At 38.9% G+C, this 17183-nt stretch overlaps 1 pseudogene; it reads left to right on the top strand.

Moving 5' to 3' along the window:
• LOC125277845 overlaps positions 1-10061 on the top strand; it is a 58883-nt pseudogene extending 48822 nt beyond the window's left edge.
• The last annotated feature ends 7122 nt before the right edge of the window (positions 10062-17183 follow it).

Below are 17183 nucleotides of genomic sequence, written 5' to 3'. Positions count from 1 at the left end.
TCATCAGGCATAAACATTGTATTCAAACTCCATTGTATTTAAAACAACATGACAAATCACAAAGAATCATCAATATCCAATCAAGATAAGTGATTAAATAATCATTAACACCACATCACATTGTTAACTCGACAATTACATAATAAAATAGTATATATATAAAGGAATATTATTAATGATATCATATAATGATCATATTTCATAACATCACATGAAATAATGCTTTATCATTCATACCCATAGGTGATAAAGTCTGAAGAGTAAAAATCCAGAACAATTCACGTCTCTGTAAGAGCAATTCAATATCGCCCCCTCTAGGTGGCACACTCACTTTCTCAATCCCACAGAAGCGTAAGGAGGAAACATCATGATTAAAAGATAAAAAATGGGCAGCGACTGGATAGTTAACATCTTTTCTTCTAATAGAACTTTTTCTGATTCCTGTTTGAACTCTGTAGTGAACTTGTGATGATTCAAATGTACCATATATGGAGTATACATGTGTATATATGTGTATATATGTGAATGTGCAATTAAAGGTGCACAAAAACATTATATGAAAAGTTATATATATACAGTTGTGCTCAAAATTATTCATACCCTTGGTAAATATGACCAAAGAAGGCTGTGAAAATCTTTTATTTAAAAAATCTACAAAAATCCAACCTTTCATTGGAGAATAATAATTTTACATGGTGGGAAAATCTCATTAGGCTATAAGAGAAATGTTTTTCTCTAATACACATTGCTCACAATTAATCATACCCTTTTCAGTCCCTCCAGAAAATATTTTTTTTGTGATTGTTGCGGGCAAAAATCCTTGATTTTGCGGCACATTTTCTTAAAAAATGTGATGGAATATGCGGGATATTTTCGCAATTTTATGCGATGAAATTGCGGGAATTTGCAAAAACTGCGGTTTGATGAAAAAGAGAAAAAAAGGTGATTTCCCCCAACACCCTGTTCTCACTAGGCTACTACCTTAATGCAAAGAGTAATTTCTTATTACTTCCTATGATAAGCAAGCATACTACAGAATATTTAAGTTCTCATTCTGTTTTATTTCAGACCTTAATTATGGCTCAAACTTAAACATTGAGTCAAACAAGTTCTGTAGCTTTACTAAAGGAATATTCAACAACTTCTGTAAATATGAATAAATAAAATATAAAAAAATAAAATGTGTGCTTCCTGTTTTACAGAGGTAGTTATACAAAACAGACATCTTCTGTTAAATTAAGTGCTTCCAATGCACAAAGTGCAATCTCTTACTGCAACGTAAATTATTTTACATACTACTAATATACTTACAACTGTAAGGTTTTGGTACTGTTCTGTAACAAAAAAGTGCAATCTTACAACTGTAAAGTTGCATCAACAGTCTTTTGCGCTTATTTTTGTTGGCAAATGAGAATGATTTGCGTGCTTCATCATGGTTTCACCGCGGGGTTTGCAGATGATGTTCACGTTGCGTGATTACGTCACTCCATACTTCATAAGGTTCCCATGGCAATAGGGGGGAAATAATGGCGCTTTACTTGTGTGAAGTAAACGCAACATTTTTCAACTTTCTGCTAAGATATGTGACTTTTTTTGCAACGAAAATACAGGGATTATGAAGTCATGCTAGCCCAGCATGTTTTGCTTGCTGAAATCGGCAATTTATGCGGCGAAAATGCGGCGTATTTGAAAAAATGCGATCCCCGCATAAATATGCGGACTTTGGCTGATTATGCATTAAATCAGGCGATCGCATAATCGCGTTTTTCTGGAGGGACTGCCTTTTATTCAATACTTTTTGCAACCTCCTTTTGCCAAGATAACATCTCTGAGTCTTCACCTATAATGCCTATAATGAGTTTGGAGAACACCTGACAAAAGATCAGAGACCATTCCTCCATACAGAATCTCTCCAGATCCTTTAGATTCCCAGCTCCATGCTGGTGCTTCTTCTCTTCAGTTCACTCCACTCATTTTCTTTAGGGTTCAGGTCAGGGGACTGGAATGGCCATGGCAGAAGCTTCATTTTGTACTCAGTGACCCATTTTTGTGTTGATTTTGATGTTCGTTTTGGATCATTGTCCTGATGGAAGATCCAACCACAGCCCATTATATGACTTCTAACAGGGACAGTCAGGTTTTGATTTTTTTATCTGGTGGTATTTGGTAGAATCCATTATGCCATCTATCTTAACAAGATGTCCAGGACCTCCAGCAGAAAAATAAGCCCACAACATTAAAGATACAGCAGTATATTTCATTGTACACATGGGGTACTTTTTACCTCTGTGTGCACCAAGCCCATTTTAAGTGTTTGCTGCTTAAAAAAGCTTTTTTCTTTTTGCTTCATCTGACCAAAAAGTGTTGAATAAAAGGGTATGATTAATTGTGAGCAGTGTGTATTAGAGAAAAACATTTCTCTTATAATGAGACCCCCCCCCCTGTTTTTCCTGGAATCTGGAGTGCCTTATGTAATATCCCTCTACTCCTCCCCTCCAGTGTTGACATTCACCAGTCCTGTACAAAAGTACTTGTACCATAAGCATTTACAAACCACAGCGATCAGACAAGACATTTCCCCTACCACCATGAACCTCCACTTCATATTTGACAGCTTTGATTTTAAAAGCTGGATCATTTTATTTTTTGTATTTCTTCTCATTGCTGATATGATCAAAAATAAGAATCCTCCCAATTTCCCCCCAGGACCCTGGCCTCTGCCATTCCTGGGAACTATCTTCACTGAGATGAATTTTAGGACCATGCATAAGGTAGGAGCTTAACTTTTTTAGTTTTTAACTTGAATGTCTGACAGTTTACTTTCATGTTAGCATCAAATGCATTCATATTGTCTTGTTACTGGACTTATAAAATGGGTAACACTTTACAATACAGGTGCACTAATATGCATAAATTCATGCTTAAATAATGCACAGATAATCATGTGTTAATGTACGACTCGTGCAGAACTAAACCATTAATTAATGATTACTGCATCCGTTACTAATAAAGAGTCTATATGATTAATAGATTGAGTAATATATGAATTGTTATTAATTAAATGTGTCATAATGTAATAATTCCTTAATAACATATTTTATTAACTAATAGAGTTAAAGGTGATAGAGAAGATTTTTTCGTCGACTGAGAAACCAAAGACTGTTACTGAGTTTTTGAAATGAGCGCATGCGTAAGAACAGCCCCCCTCCTTCAAAGCTCATTTCAAAGGAATGCCTCCCAAAACTCGTGCATGAGTATTTAAACACGAGTGTTTACCACCGGCATTCGCTGTGTCGTGTTTTTTGGATTCATTATGTCGGACTTACCGCAGGTAACTCATAATATGCAGTTGTTACTCCTGTCTCCTGACAAAAACATTGCATGCGGCGCCTGTGGAGTGTGGAAAGTTACTGGAGAGCGCAGCCACGCTCGTCTCTCACAAGGAACGTCATGGCAGTGATTGACAAGCCAGAGGGCCAATCCGCACACGTCTCTCACAAGGACCGTCACGGCAGTGATTGACAAGCCAGAAGGCCAATCGTTTACGCGATGATCGTGTAAACGATTGGCTGATGTTTTTAAGGCCCTACCTCGTGCACAGATGATGTATATTAATATTATTACTTTCAGTGCACCCAATAAATAGTCTTTTATCAGTTAGTAAAGACAGTTTCAAGTAATATTGCAAAAATGTATAAAACAAAACATCCTCTTTAGCACCTTTAATGTGTTAATTACCATAATGGTTTGAAGCCATGTACTTTAGCTTCAAATTGTCTGCTTTAATTAATCATTAACTTATGATTTGCAAATGTATCATTATGTTATGACTTTACTTGCTGAGGCACATGACTATTAACTAATTGTTAAGTAATATGTAATTACGGGGTTGACATCCACACTAAGCCATGGATTTCAATTTCCAACTATCTACAACTGTGATTCCACTGTACCAGATGAACTGCTGCATCCAGAACCTTGTGTCACGGAATCACAAAGTCCAGAAAGCAAGATCCATGTGCAGCAATTTATTGGGGAAATCCAGAAACGTAATCCACAGACAGGCAAGGGTCAAAATCCATAAAGACAGTCCATACAAAAACAAGAAACATGAAAACCAAAAACCAAAACAGAGAACAGGGAAACCATACATGAAAACACCATAACAAGAGCAGAGACAAACCAGGTATAAATAGACAGACACTAATGAACAAACACAAAACAGCTGGTTGCAATGACAAGGTGTAATGAGTCCGGGAAGTGAGTATGGGTAATGTAGTCCAATGGGTGAAAACAAGAGTCCGGGATGGAGTGCCCTCTAGTGGCTGATTAGGGCACTCTCACTAGTGATCATGACATTACCCCCCCTCAAAGGAGCGGCAACCAGACGCTCCACCAGACAAAAAAAACAAAAAACAAAAAAAAACACAAAAACTCAGGAGGGAGGTGGACAGGAGGAGGATCAGGGGGAGGGATGGCGGACCAACTGAGTCCCCAACTGAGGGCCAAGGGGGAGCCGGAGGAACAGACCAGGCGGGTTCCAGCTTGTCTGGAGTGGACTCACTGGCTGGAGCGGGCTCACTGGCTGGAGCGGGCCCTGGGGTGGACTCACTGGCTGGAGCGGACTCACTGACTGGAGCGGACTCTGGAGTGGACTCACTGGCTGGAGCGGACTCACTGACTGGAGCGGACTCTGTAGTGGACTCACTGGCTGGAGCGGGCTCTGGAGTGGACTCACTGGCTGGAGCGGGCTCTGGAGTGGACTCACTGGCTGGAGTGGACTTACTGGCTGGAGTGGACTCACTGGCTGGAGCGGGCTCTGTAGTGGACTCACTGGCTGGAGCGGGCTCTGTAGTGGACTCACTGGCTGGAGCAGACTCACTGGCTAGAGCGTACTCACTGGCTGGAGCAGGCTCTGGAGTGGACTCACTGGCTGGAGCGGACTCACTGACTGGAGCGGGCTCTGGAGTGGATTCACTGACTGGAGCGGGCTCTGGAGTGGACTCACTGGCTGGAGCGGGCTCTGTAGTGGACTCACTGGCTGGAGCGGATTCACTGGCTGGAGCGGACTCACTGGCTGGAGCGGACTCACTGGCTGGAGCAGGCTCTGGAGTGGATCACCAAAACACCATAACAAGGGCAGAGACAAACCAGGTATAAATAGACAGACACTAATGAACAAACACAAAACAGCTGGTTGCAATGACAAGGTGTAATGAGTCTGGGAAGTGAGTATGGGTAATGTAGTCCAATGGGTGAAAACAAGAGTCTGGGATGGAGTGCCCTCTAGTGGCTGATTAGGGCACTCTCACTAGTGATCATGACACCTTGTTGTTCATGACACAGGAATATGTCAGGTTAAGCATGAGGTCTATGATTCAAAGGCGGAACACTGAAAATAGGGCACTGCTATTTCGTAACACTGTGTCAAGACCGGACAAAGAGAATAGAACCCATTATAATCATTGACGCTTCACGACACAACAAAATGCTGCTTCTGTTATGAAGGACAAATGGACTTGCAATGGTCTGTCACATGACTCGATGATGGTCGCATCCATTTTAAACACAGTGTAACAGTGGTCAGTAGTTTAGATTCTGGCGTGCTGATATTTGTGTGCAGCCCAACTTACCCATCCTTCAAACACATTCTCTGACATTACATTCACTGCATGTGCAACTTTCAAAACCCATTAATGCCATATTACTTAACAATTAGTTAATAGCCATGTGCCTCAACAAGTAAAGTCATAACATAATGATACATTTTCAGATCATTAGATAATGATTAATTAATGATTAGATAATGAGCAGACAGCTGGAAGTTGAAGTACATGGCTTCAACACATTGTGGTAATTAACACATTAATAAAATGTGGTAGTTAATAAAATATGTTATTAAGGAATTAATACATTATGACACATTTAATTAATAACAATTCATATATTACTCAATCTATTAATCATATAGACTCTTTATTAGTTGCTGATGCAGGAATCATTAATTAATGGTTTAGTTCTTCATGAGTCATACATTTACACATGATTTTCTGTGCATTAGTTAAGCATGAATTCATGCATATTAGTGCACCCGTATTGTAAAGTGTTATCATAAAAGGTTTAACTATATTTATGTTCCTGATCGATATAAATAAAATAAAATAAATATTTTGAATTTCAGTTGGCTGAAGTCTACGGGAATGTGTTCAGCCTAAGAGTGGGGAGTGAGAAACTGGTAATCATATCTGGATATAAAACTGTAAAGGAGGCCCTCATTACTCAGAACGACAGTTTCCTTGACCGTCCAAATGTCCCACTGTTTCATAAAATTTATTAGGGAAATGGTAAGTAAACTGACTATAATGCTTAAAATAAAAGCATTTTTTATTCTCAAATGGAGATGATTTCTTAATGATAGTCAAACTTTCATCTTTATGTGTCATTATGTAGGTTTAACAATGAGTAATGGATATGTGTGGCGGATGCATAGGAGGTTTGCTGCCTTCCATTTGCGGACCTTTGGAGAGGGGAAGAAAGTCCTTGAGCACAGCATCCAGCAAGAGTGTGTCTACCTTTGTGAAGCTTTTAAGGAAGAAAAGGGTATGGTCTCTAAATGTCTCATCAAATGGAAAATTTTAGTTCATTGGGGCAAAGAGGGATGAAATCAATTTGCCAGTTTGATTAATATCCATGCTTTCCCTCAAACAGGACCTTTCAACCCTATGGCCATCTTACATGGTGCTGTCTCAAATACCGTTGCCTGTTTGACATTTGGACAACGCTTTGACTATCACGATGAATGTTACCAAAGAATTCTGCGTCTTGACAATGAATGTGTTCAGTTAGCAGGTTCTACAAGAGCACAGGTATTGGTTCATGATAGCATGTAGTTAAAGGTGCCATCGAACGTTTTTTTACAAGATGTAATATAAGTCTAAGGTGTCCCCTGAATGTGTCTGTGAAGTTTCAGCTCAAAATACCCCATAGATTTTTTTTAATTCATTTTTTTAACTGCCTATTTTGGGGCATAATTAGAAATGCGCCGATTCAGGTTGCGGCCCCTTTAAATGCTCACGCCCCCCCCCCCATGGAGCTCGCACTTGCCTTAAACAGTGCATAAACAAAGTTTACACAGCTAATATAACCCTCAAAATGGATCTTTACAAAGTGTTCGTCATGCATACTGCATGCATACGTCGGATTATGTGAGTATTGTATTTATTTGGATGTTTACATTTGATTCAGAATGAATTTGAGGCTGTGATCCGTGGCTAACGGCTAATGCTACACTGTTGGAGAGATTTATAAAGAATGAATTTGCGTTTATGAATTATACAGACTGCAAGTGTTTAATAATGAAAATAACGACGGCTCTTGTCTCCATGAATACAATAAGAAACAATGGTAACTTTAACCATATTTAACAGTACATTAACAACATGCTAACGAAACATTTAGAAAGACAGTTTACAAATATCACTAAAAATATCATGTTATCATGGATCATGTCAGTTATTATCGCTCCATCTGCCATTTTTCGCTGTTGTTCTTGCTTGTATCACAGATCCCTTGTCTTCCTGAACTCCATTTCCCCTGATCCTCCTGTTCTCCACACCTGCACTCACTTCCCTCGTCATCTCCCCATCATCACTGATCATCATCACCTGGACTTCCTCGTTAGCACTCCCTATTTATATGGACTCACTCCCTTCACTCCTTGTCTGTTCTTATTTGTTATTCATTGTGTTTGGATGTTGTGTCTCTCTCCGTTGTATCAATAAAACCCATCAATTGTGGAAGTCCGTAAACGCCTCGTCTTTGCAACACCAGCACGTAACAGCTTGCTTACGTAGTCTGATTCAGCTGTGCACAGATCCAGATGTCCTGCCCTTGTGTAATTCCTTGAACATGAGCTGGCATATGCAAATATTGGGGGCGTACATATTAATGATCCCGACTGTTATGTAACAGTTGGTGTTGAGATTCGCCTGTTCGTCTGAGGTCTTTTTAACAAATGAGATTTATATAAGAAGGAGGAAACAATGGAGTTTGAGACTCACTGTATGTCATTTCCATGTACTGAACTCTTGTTATTTAACTATGCCAATATAAATTCAATTTTTAATTCTAGGGCACCTTTAATTCACTGTGAGTTAGAATATTAAAGTAGGGTCTAACTACTATTAATATTCTTACTCACAGCAAATTAATTATAATTAATCTGTATTCATCACCTACTATATCATCTTTTACAGCTGTATAATGTGTGCCCTCGGCTCTTGGATTATTTACCTGGCCCCCACCAGACCATTTTTTCCAACTATATTAAGATAAAAGACTTCCTGAAAGGAGAAATCATTAAACACAGAGAGGACTGGGACCCTTCAAACCCTCGTGACCTTATAGACAGCTACCTGACTGAGATGGAAAAGGTAACTAAAGTGGGATTTTTTTTATTTTTATTTTTTATTAAAATTTTGAATAATTCAATACTTTTTCCCCACAGAAAAAGAGTGACCCTGAGGCTGGTTTTAACATAGAAGGGTTAGTGATATTTTGCCTAGACGTGATTGAGGCCGGGACAGAGACTGGTGCTACTACATTACGCTGGGGTCTGCTTTTTATGATCAAATTTCCAGAAATACAGGGTTAGTGTGGTTTTAGTTTTTATTTACTGGCTAAAGAATATTGCACATACAAGTGTCCCCACTTTAGGACTAACTTGTATTTCCCATTCAGAAAAGGTCCAGGCAGAGATAGACAAGGTGATTGGACAGTCGCGTCAACCCTGCATGGCTGACAGAGTTAATATGCCCTACACTGATGCTGTTATCCATGAGATTCAAAGATTTGGGGATGTTGTTCCACTGGGATTCCCTAAACATGCTGTTAAAGACACAACACTAGCAGGGTACTTCATTCCTAAGGTATGAATTCTATTCTATTCTATAAAATAATCTGATGTTGGAATAAAATTCTTAAGACAGTCAGTCAATTGTTTCTGTAATGGATGCTGCACAAATGCAATTAGTTTTCATTCGGTCTTTATTAGGGCACATCTGTGACAACAAACCTGTCTTCAGTCCTGCATGATCCAAACGAATGGGAAACCCCAGACACCTTTAACCCAGGACACTTCCTGGATGAAAATGGCCAGTTTCGGAAGAGAGATGCCTTCATGCCATTTTCAGCAGGTAATGTTTTGTAAACACACCACCTGTTATATCTTCTCAAAAAATGATATGCTTGTATTTATCTTTTGGACTTCTGGTATTAAATAGGCCTACATAAGAGCATGACAAGCACACACTAATTAAACTTGATGTACCTAACAACATTGAAGTGAATTAAGAGGGCAATATGCTTTTATAAACGAATAAATAAATGAACCCATGATACAATGTATAATTTACTAAGTATTTTTTTTCTGGCGCAATGAATGAATGAACTCTCAGGCTGTTATGCAACAAAACAACTACATTTACAGAGCTGAGTCAAAAACAGTAGTCTAAGGAATCAAACTGTTCAGTTGTTTTTCTTTGACATTACAACACTACATGTGAGAGAGGATGTTTAGGATGAACTGATTCACTAGGATGAATGCTGAAGGCTTACAATGCTACATAAAGTGAGAGTGTTTTGGTGAGCATTATTACCAGACATTTGGGCTTATTGTTATACTTGTATACTCATCAAAGCTTGTTAGTGGAAAAGCTACAGTACTTTGAAAACAGCTGAACTGTCACACTAGTGACCCTAGTGAAATATGTTTTTTTTCACTAGGTTAGTAGCATCACCATACTTTTGTCAATGCTACATTATGAAGTGTAACCTTGCCTTATGGCATTTGTTTACAGGCAAGAGAGCGTGTGTGGGAGAGCCACTGGCTCGTAATGTGATCTTCCTGTTCTTCACCTCCATGCTGCAGCAATTCACCATCTCCAAATGTCCAGGAGAGGAACCCAGTTTGGAGGGCGAGATATGGTTCACATATGCTCCTGCTTCCTTCCGTATGTGTGTGTCCTCACGTTAGAATAAAACAATGTCATTGAAATCAGACATAAAGTATGTGTTTCTGACTGAACAGCAACTGTAACTATACCACAAGTTTTACTTTGTTACCATAATCTCCAATTTTTTCAAAATGCAATATCATTGTAATCTTCATTACATAAGCTAAAATTCATGTAGTGCAAACAATGTCAAGGTGATGGGTTCCATTGCATGAATGAACAATGCATGAACTGACAAAATATATACCTTAGTCGCTTTAGATCTGCCAAATACATAAATGTCAAAAGTTGTATAGTAGATTTGTATTTGATCTATACAGTGGGGATTGAAAGTTTGGGAACCCCTTTCATAATCTGAAAATTTTTAACAAAATAAGAGAGATCATACGAAATGCATGTTACTTTTTGTTTAGTACTGTCCTGAGTAAGATATTTTACATAAAAGATGTTTAGTCCACAAGACAAAGAAATAGCTGAATTTATTCAAATAACCCCGTTCAAAAGTTTGGGAACCCTTGGATCTTAAGACTGTGTGTGGTTACCTGATGATCCATGACTGTTTATTGATGTTCCAGAAGGAAACACGATACATTAAGAGCCGGGGGATGAAAACTTCTTGAATTTGAAGATCAAGGTAGATTGTACTTAATTTTTCTTCTTGGAAACATGCAAGTATCTTCTGTTGCTTCCGATGGGCATTACTAAATGAAAAAAAAATTATATTTCAACAAAATAAGAAAAATGTGGACATCTTCATCCTGTTCAAAAGTTGAGTTCCTCAATTGTCCTGAGATTGAATCTCAAAATCATACAGTAACTGCTGTAAAGGGTTCAAATATGCAAAAGATGCTGGAAAACTGAAGAATTTGCAGGACCTGGAGGACCAGGACCAGAGCTCAGTTTAACTGCTCAGAACAAACAAGAGACTCATGAACAACCATCACAAAACATAAAAACAGTCGTAGATCATCCAGGTAACCACACACAGTATTGAGATCCAAGTGTTCCCAAACTTTTGAATGGGGTTATTTTAATAAATTCAGCTATTTTTTTTGTCTTGTGGACTATATATAAACATCTTTTATGTAAAATATCTTACTCAGGACAGTACTAAACAAAAAATAACATGCATTTTGTATGATCTCTCTTGTTTTGTTAAAAATTTTCACATTTTCACAGATTCTGAAAGGGATTCCCAAACTTTCGATCCCCACTGTAGATGTTCATGTATCAATACATGTATTAATGCACTGTTTAAATGATTTACAGAAGTGTGGCTATTCATATTTGTCACGAAAAATAAATTACACCTGAGTTGAACATTTGTCACATAGAAATATCTGTTTCATACAAAATCCAAATGTCCCACTGTTTCATAAAGTTTTTAAGGGAATGGGTCATTTCTCATTTGGCAAATCGTTTGTCACAAATATCTGACTGATATAATATTATCTGTTTCTGACTGATGATGGTTTCAGTACTGAACGTCTTCCCTTCAGAATCCGACCACAAAGGCTGAATGTTCTTTCTGAAGGTGCACTTGTGGCCGCCGGGATGCAAACATATATTGCCAGTTTGCTCAGGGCAGGAAACTGGAAACTGTGTGTACGCCACCACTGCAGAAAGTTCTGTCAGGACCACTGTCGTCAAATATGATTGATAATAGCATAGAGTTTGTATTGGCGGTATGGGTGTGTTCTGGCCAAGAACTCCTTGCACATCCATGCAGCCTAGCAGCATTAATGGCAATAACCCCCCTAGGGTAAACAGAACCAACATATGCAGATAGCATTAATGTCAATAATTTAACATACACACATTTCAAGAATTATTCTGATTCAGGGGAATCATAAGGCCAAATCCTGACTGAAGAGAGGAGGAGCTGGGGATGGAGATAGCTGCTGATAATTCTGAGGTGCTTATATATGAATCTTTATGAACTTTTGGAACTTTGTGAAGATATAGTATTGGTCACAATTTTTTAATGCTTATAGCTATTTGTTCTGATGTGTAAATGTATGCAATAGATCAACATATCTAATGTATTAATAAAAAATATAATGTAAATTATTTACTATGTGAAGGAGCCAAGTCTTATACTTTGGCTACTGAGAGGTTTGACCCCGGAGAAGTTGGTTTGACTCACTTTTGGTTAACGACGTGTTACCTTCTTGATAAATAATGCTGAGACCATTCTTCTTCTTGCATATAAGTTTAGCTTTATTAGGGGCCAAGCACCGAAGGTGCTTAGGCACCTATTGTTATTGTTGGCGTTCCGTACGCTTATTATTATTCTTCCGCTTCTTCTTCCGCTCTTGAAGTCTATGGCAGCCCATAGAACCGCTTGCGGGAAAGTTGTGAAATTTGGCACACAGTTAGAGGACAGTCTGACCTTTGTCCATAGCAAATTTCGAGTCTCTAACTCAATCCCTCTAGCGCCACCAGCTGTCCAAAGTTGCACTTATGTTTATGCTAATAACTTTTGAACCATAAGGGCTAGAAACAAAATTCTTTTTTCCTCTGATTCCTTGGGTCAAGTCGAATCTACTGAACCATATGACGTCATTTTCCGTCATGAAAATTTTTCCGCCATTTTGAATTTTATGAAAAACCTACTTTTTCGAACTCCTTCTAGGCCGTTACTCTGATTTTCACGAAAATTGAATCAGGTCATCTTCAGACCATGACGACAAAAAGTTATGGAATTCAAGTCGATTCCTCAAAGCGTTTTCGAAAAACACGCGAACGAATTGTACGTAGTGCTTGCGAAAATAGACATAAGGCTGTATCTCCGCAACGCTTTATCGTATTCAGACCAAACTTGGTACTTGTCATCACAAGCATGACCTGAGGCAACATGCAGTGTTTCGGCGCAGCGCCACCTACTGGTGCGGAGATATGAAAAATGGTTATTTTTACTTATAACTTCTGATGGGTTTGTCCAAAAATCATAAATTTGGTCTCGTTGGATTCGGGGAATCATGCCGAGTCGAATGATATCCAATTTTCCCATATTGGCCATTTTGGCCGTCGGCCATTTTGAATTTTGTGATAAAATGCTGTATTTTACGAACGCATTAGCGTATCATTATGAAACTCGGTATGGGTCATCAGCACAATGCTCTGAAGGAGCCTGAGAAGTTTCGGACCAGCGCCTCCTTGTGGTCAAAAGTTATAACAAAATTTACAAAAATACTAATAACTTTTGTCTATATTAACCAATTGCAATAAAACTAGTTTCTGTAGATTCCTTGGGTTATGCTGAGAAAATAGATATCAAATTTGCCATAGTCAGCTAAACGTCCTCTCCGCCATATTGTTTTTATTTAAAAACCTACTTTTTCGAACTCTTCCTAGACCGTTGCTCCGATTTTCAACAAAATTGAACCGTGTCATCTTCAGACCATGCCGACAAAAACTTATGGATTTCAAGTCGATATGTCAAACCGTTTTCGTATACCAGAGCAAAGAATTTGAGGCATGATGCAAAAACGACTCTTGAAGCTGTATCTCTGCAATGCTTTGACATATTTACACCAAACTTTACAAGTGTCATTGTCACCTCACTCTGACCATACCACAACAATTTGGACACAGCGCCACCTATTGGTCGAAAGTGATGAACCAGTAAATCCTCATTTTTGATCATTTTACAGCTCTTTTACCTAAAATGATCTTAATAGGTCTTTAATTGATCACTGCTGAAGTTAGCCTGATGCTCCCAGTCGTGTTGGCTTGCTTCTTGTGCCGTTTTTGTGCTTGGCCCCGTAATTGCTGCTTGCAGCTATATTTTTCCTTTGTTATCATCATGCAAAAAGTTCCATTGAAGCATAATGGTGCCTAACACCACATCAAAGCGTGTTTACCACCACATCAAACGTGCCTACCACCACATCAAGCGTTCAAGCGTGGTCAAGCGGTCAAAAACCTGTTTGCCCTTCCGGGTCAAACACACCTGCTTACTCACACAATGCAGGCTGCTTATATACACGTACACACATATACAATTCCTAATAATCACAGCGCCACTCAGTGGTCATAATGAGAATAACACATTTGGCTCCTACACACAGACTCCTAATTGTTAATGCTATCATAACAATTCAAAAAATAAAGGAGCCAAAAATATTACCATATTATTCAATTGTAAACCCTTAGTTAAACTTCGCATAATAGACAAAGCTTTGTTATTGGTCTGTCAATAATACTGCTTTTTGTTTGCAACCTTACAGAACGCACCAGACCATTTTTGTCAGGAAAAACCTCTATAACCCTGCCAAGAGCCCAGGAACCACGAGGAGCTGAGGAGTCCATAACTACAACAATGTCACCAGCACTCAAACTCCTTTTCTTCTGATTCCATTTTTGTCTTTCCTGGAGTAAAGGTAGGTATTCCTGAATCCATCTTTTCCAGAATAAATCTGACAGATATTGTACCTGTCGCCAACGTCTTCTTGAATATTGATCATGAACTTCAAAAAAACCAGGGGGTAAAGCTGGTTTCCCTTTCAAAAGAATTAGATGATTTGGTGTGAGAGGTTCCAAATCATTAGGATCGTCTGATAGTTTGGTAATTGGTCGATCATTCAAAATGGATTCTACTTCACAAAGCACTGTATGAAGTCCATCGTCATCTAGCCTTTGTTGATGTAGAACAGAGCAGAGAACCTTCTTTACAGAGCGTATCATCCTTTCCCATACACCTCCATGGTGTGAACCTGCTGGGGGATTAAAGCTCCAACGAATTCCAACTTGTGACAATACTCCTTGAATCTTGTCATGATTTACATTAGCCAATGCTTCCTTCAGTTCTCTTTGTGCTCCAACAAAATTAGTTCCATTATCAGATCTTAAATGTTTCACTTGTCCTCTTCTACTAATGAAACGTCGTAATGCATTAATACATGCATCTGTTTCCAGTGAACTTGCAACTTTGAGGTGAATTGCTCTACTTGCCATACACGTGAATATTACTCCATACCTTTTACAGATTACTCTTCTGTTCTTTACTTCCACTGGTCCGAAGTAATCCACTCCAGTGTTGGTAAATGGCGGTAAGTCAGGAAGAATTCTCTCCTTTGGAAGGTCTGCCATTTTTTGTTCAATTGCTCTTCTATTATGGCATCTACAAAATCCACATCCAGAAATGATTTTCCTTACCAATGCATGGGAATTGGTAATCCAGAATTTCCTCCGAACTGTTGATACCGTATGACTTCGTCCACCATGACCTAGACTTTCATGTACATGCTTCAAAATAAGCTTGGAAATATGTTGATCATTACCAAGTAAAAGTGGATGCTTGACTTCTTCAGGCAATGCTGCTTTACTCAGTCTTCCTCCAACTCTTAACAATCCATTCTCCAGAAATGGATCCAACCGATAGATAGAACTTTGTCGTTTCACAGACACTTTCCCAGATAAAAGAGCCGCAATTTCCTCACTGAATTTCTGTTGCTGGAAATACTTAACGATGGCTTCCTCAGCTTCCAATAGATCATCCAGTGTCAACACAGAACCTTTAGTTGTTGCTACAAGTCTTGAGCACTTAGACAGTACACTGCAATACTGTGTGTTCATTGGAAGTCCATCATTTATAGTCTTTTGCTCCTTTCTCGAGCGAATCCTTTCCAACAAGATTCTTTTCAACTTGAGGAACCATGCCACTGCTACTCTAAGCCTCCTCCACTCAGAAAAGTAAGTAATTAGCTGGTCAGTAGGATTAGACATTTCATCCACACTAATAACATTTACTGTGGTTTCTCGTTTGACCTCTAGATCATCAGAATCAATTGAGACATTCAATATGTCCATAGGCCAATACTCCTCTTTTAACCACAAGAAGGCTGGACCACCAAGCCACCTGATGTTCTTTAGAAAAGTTCCAACTTTCATGCCTCTTGAAGCATCATCTGCAGGATTATCCTTAGAACAGACATGTCTCCATTGTGAGGGTTTAACTGTTTCTCTAATGGTTGCAATTCTGTTAGCTACAAATGTATGGAAACGCTTGTCCGTGTTGTTAAGATACTTCAGTACTGCTGTACTGTCAGTCCAGAAGACTGAATCTTCCAACTTAATATTCAGGATCATACACAGAGCTGGTGATTGAAAGCATACCACGTCTGGTAAAAGACTGCCGTTTTACCTCCAACTTGAATCTGAAAGAGTCAGTTTCCACACACCATTGTAAGCCCAATGCTCTTTCGAGCGGAAGTTGATCTCTGTCTTAATCCAATTCTTTCAAATCTTTAGCTCTTTGATTCACTGGAACAGTCTGCAAAACTGCACGACTATTACTGATCCATTTTTCCAGAATGAATCCCCCTTTCTGACACAAAGCAATGAGAGCCTCCATCGTCTTTATAGCTTCACTTTCTGTAGCAGAGCTTTTCAAGCAGTCATCCACATAGAAGTTTTGCTTGACAGATTGAATCACATGAGCTGGAAACTCAGACTGATTATCATCCGCCGTTTTTCTCAGTGCATAACTTGCACAACTTGGAGAAGAAACAGCTCCAAATAAGTGTACAGTCATCTTATATTCATCAAGTCTCTCAGAAATGTTTCCATCAGGCCACCAAAGAAAGCGAAGAAAATTCCTATCTTCTTCAGCCACCTTTACTTGATGGAACATAGCCTGAATGTCACCCATAAAGGCTACAGGTTCTTGTCTGAAACATCAAACACCACACGAATAGATCCCTTTCTTGCATGATGGACACCATGATGAGGGATGTACCATACTTTCCCATTTTCACAGTGCAGCTGTTCTTGAGCTATCTGTTCTGCGTAACCCTTACTGATATCATTCATGTATCCTGTATACTCTTGATGAAACTCGTGGTTATTAAGAAACCTTTTCTTCAAACCAAGTACCCGTTGCTTTGCAATAGCAAAGTTGTTAGGCAAATAGACTTCTTGGGTCTTAAAGGGCAATTTTAAACAATATTTCCCATCTTGAAGAATTGCTGATTGCTCCATAATGTCCATAAACTTGATGTCCTCCCTAGACATTTCTTTCTTCACATTGCTTTCATTGAAATCATGATTGTACTGACTGATTAACATTTCCTCCAATTTGCACACAGCAATCTTATTCACTATAGCAGTAGGAATCTCCATACCTGATGCACCACTGTTTCCATTCAGTGGACCATTAACAACCCA

The sequence above is a fragment of the Megalobrama amblycephala genome, linkage group LG11, assembly GCF_018812025.1.
Source record: "Megalobrama amblycephala isolate DHTTF-2021 linkage group LG11, ASM1881202v1, whole genome shotgun sequence".
NCBI classification, from domain to species: domain Eukaryota; kingdom Metazoa; phylum Chordata; class Actinopteri; order Cypriniformes; family Xenocyprididae; genus Megalobrama; species Megalobrama amblycephala.
The sequence above is the reverse complement of the archived record's forward strand: the minus strand, read 5'-3'. Positions and strand labels throughout refer to the sequence as shown.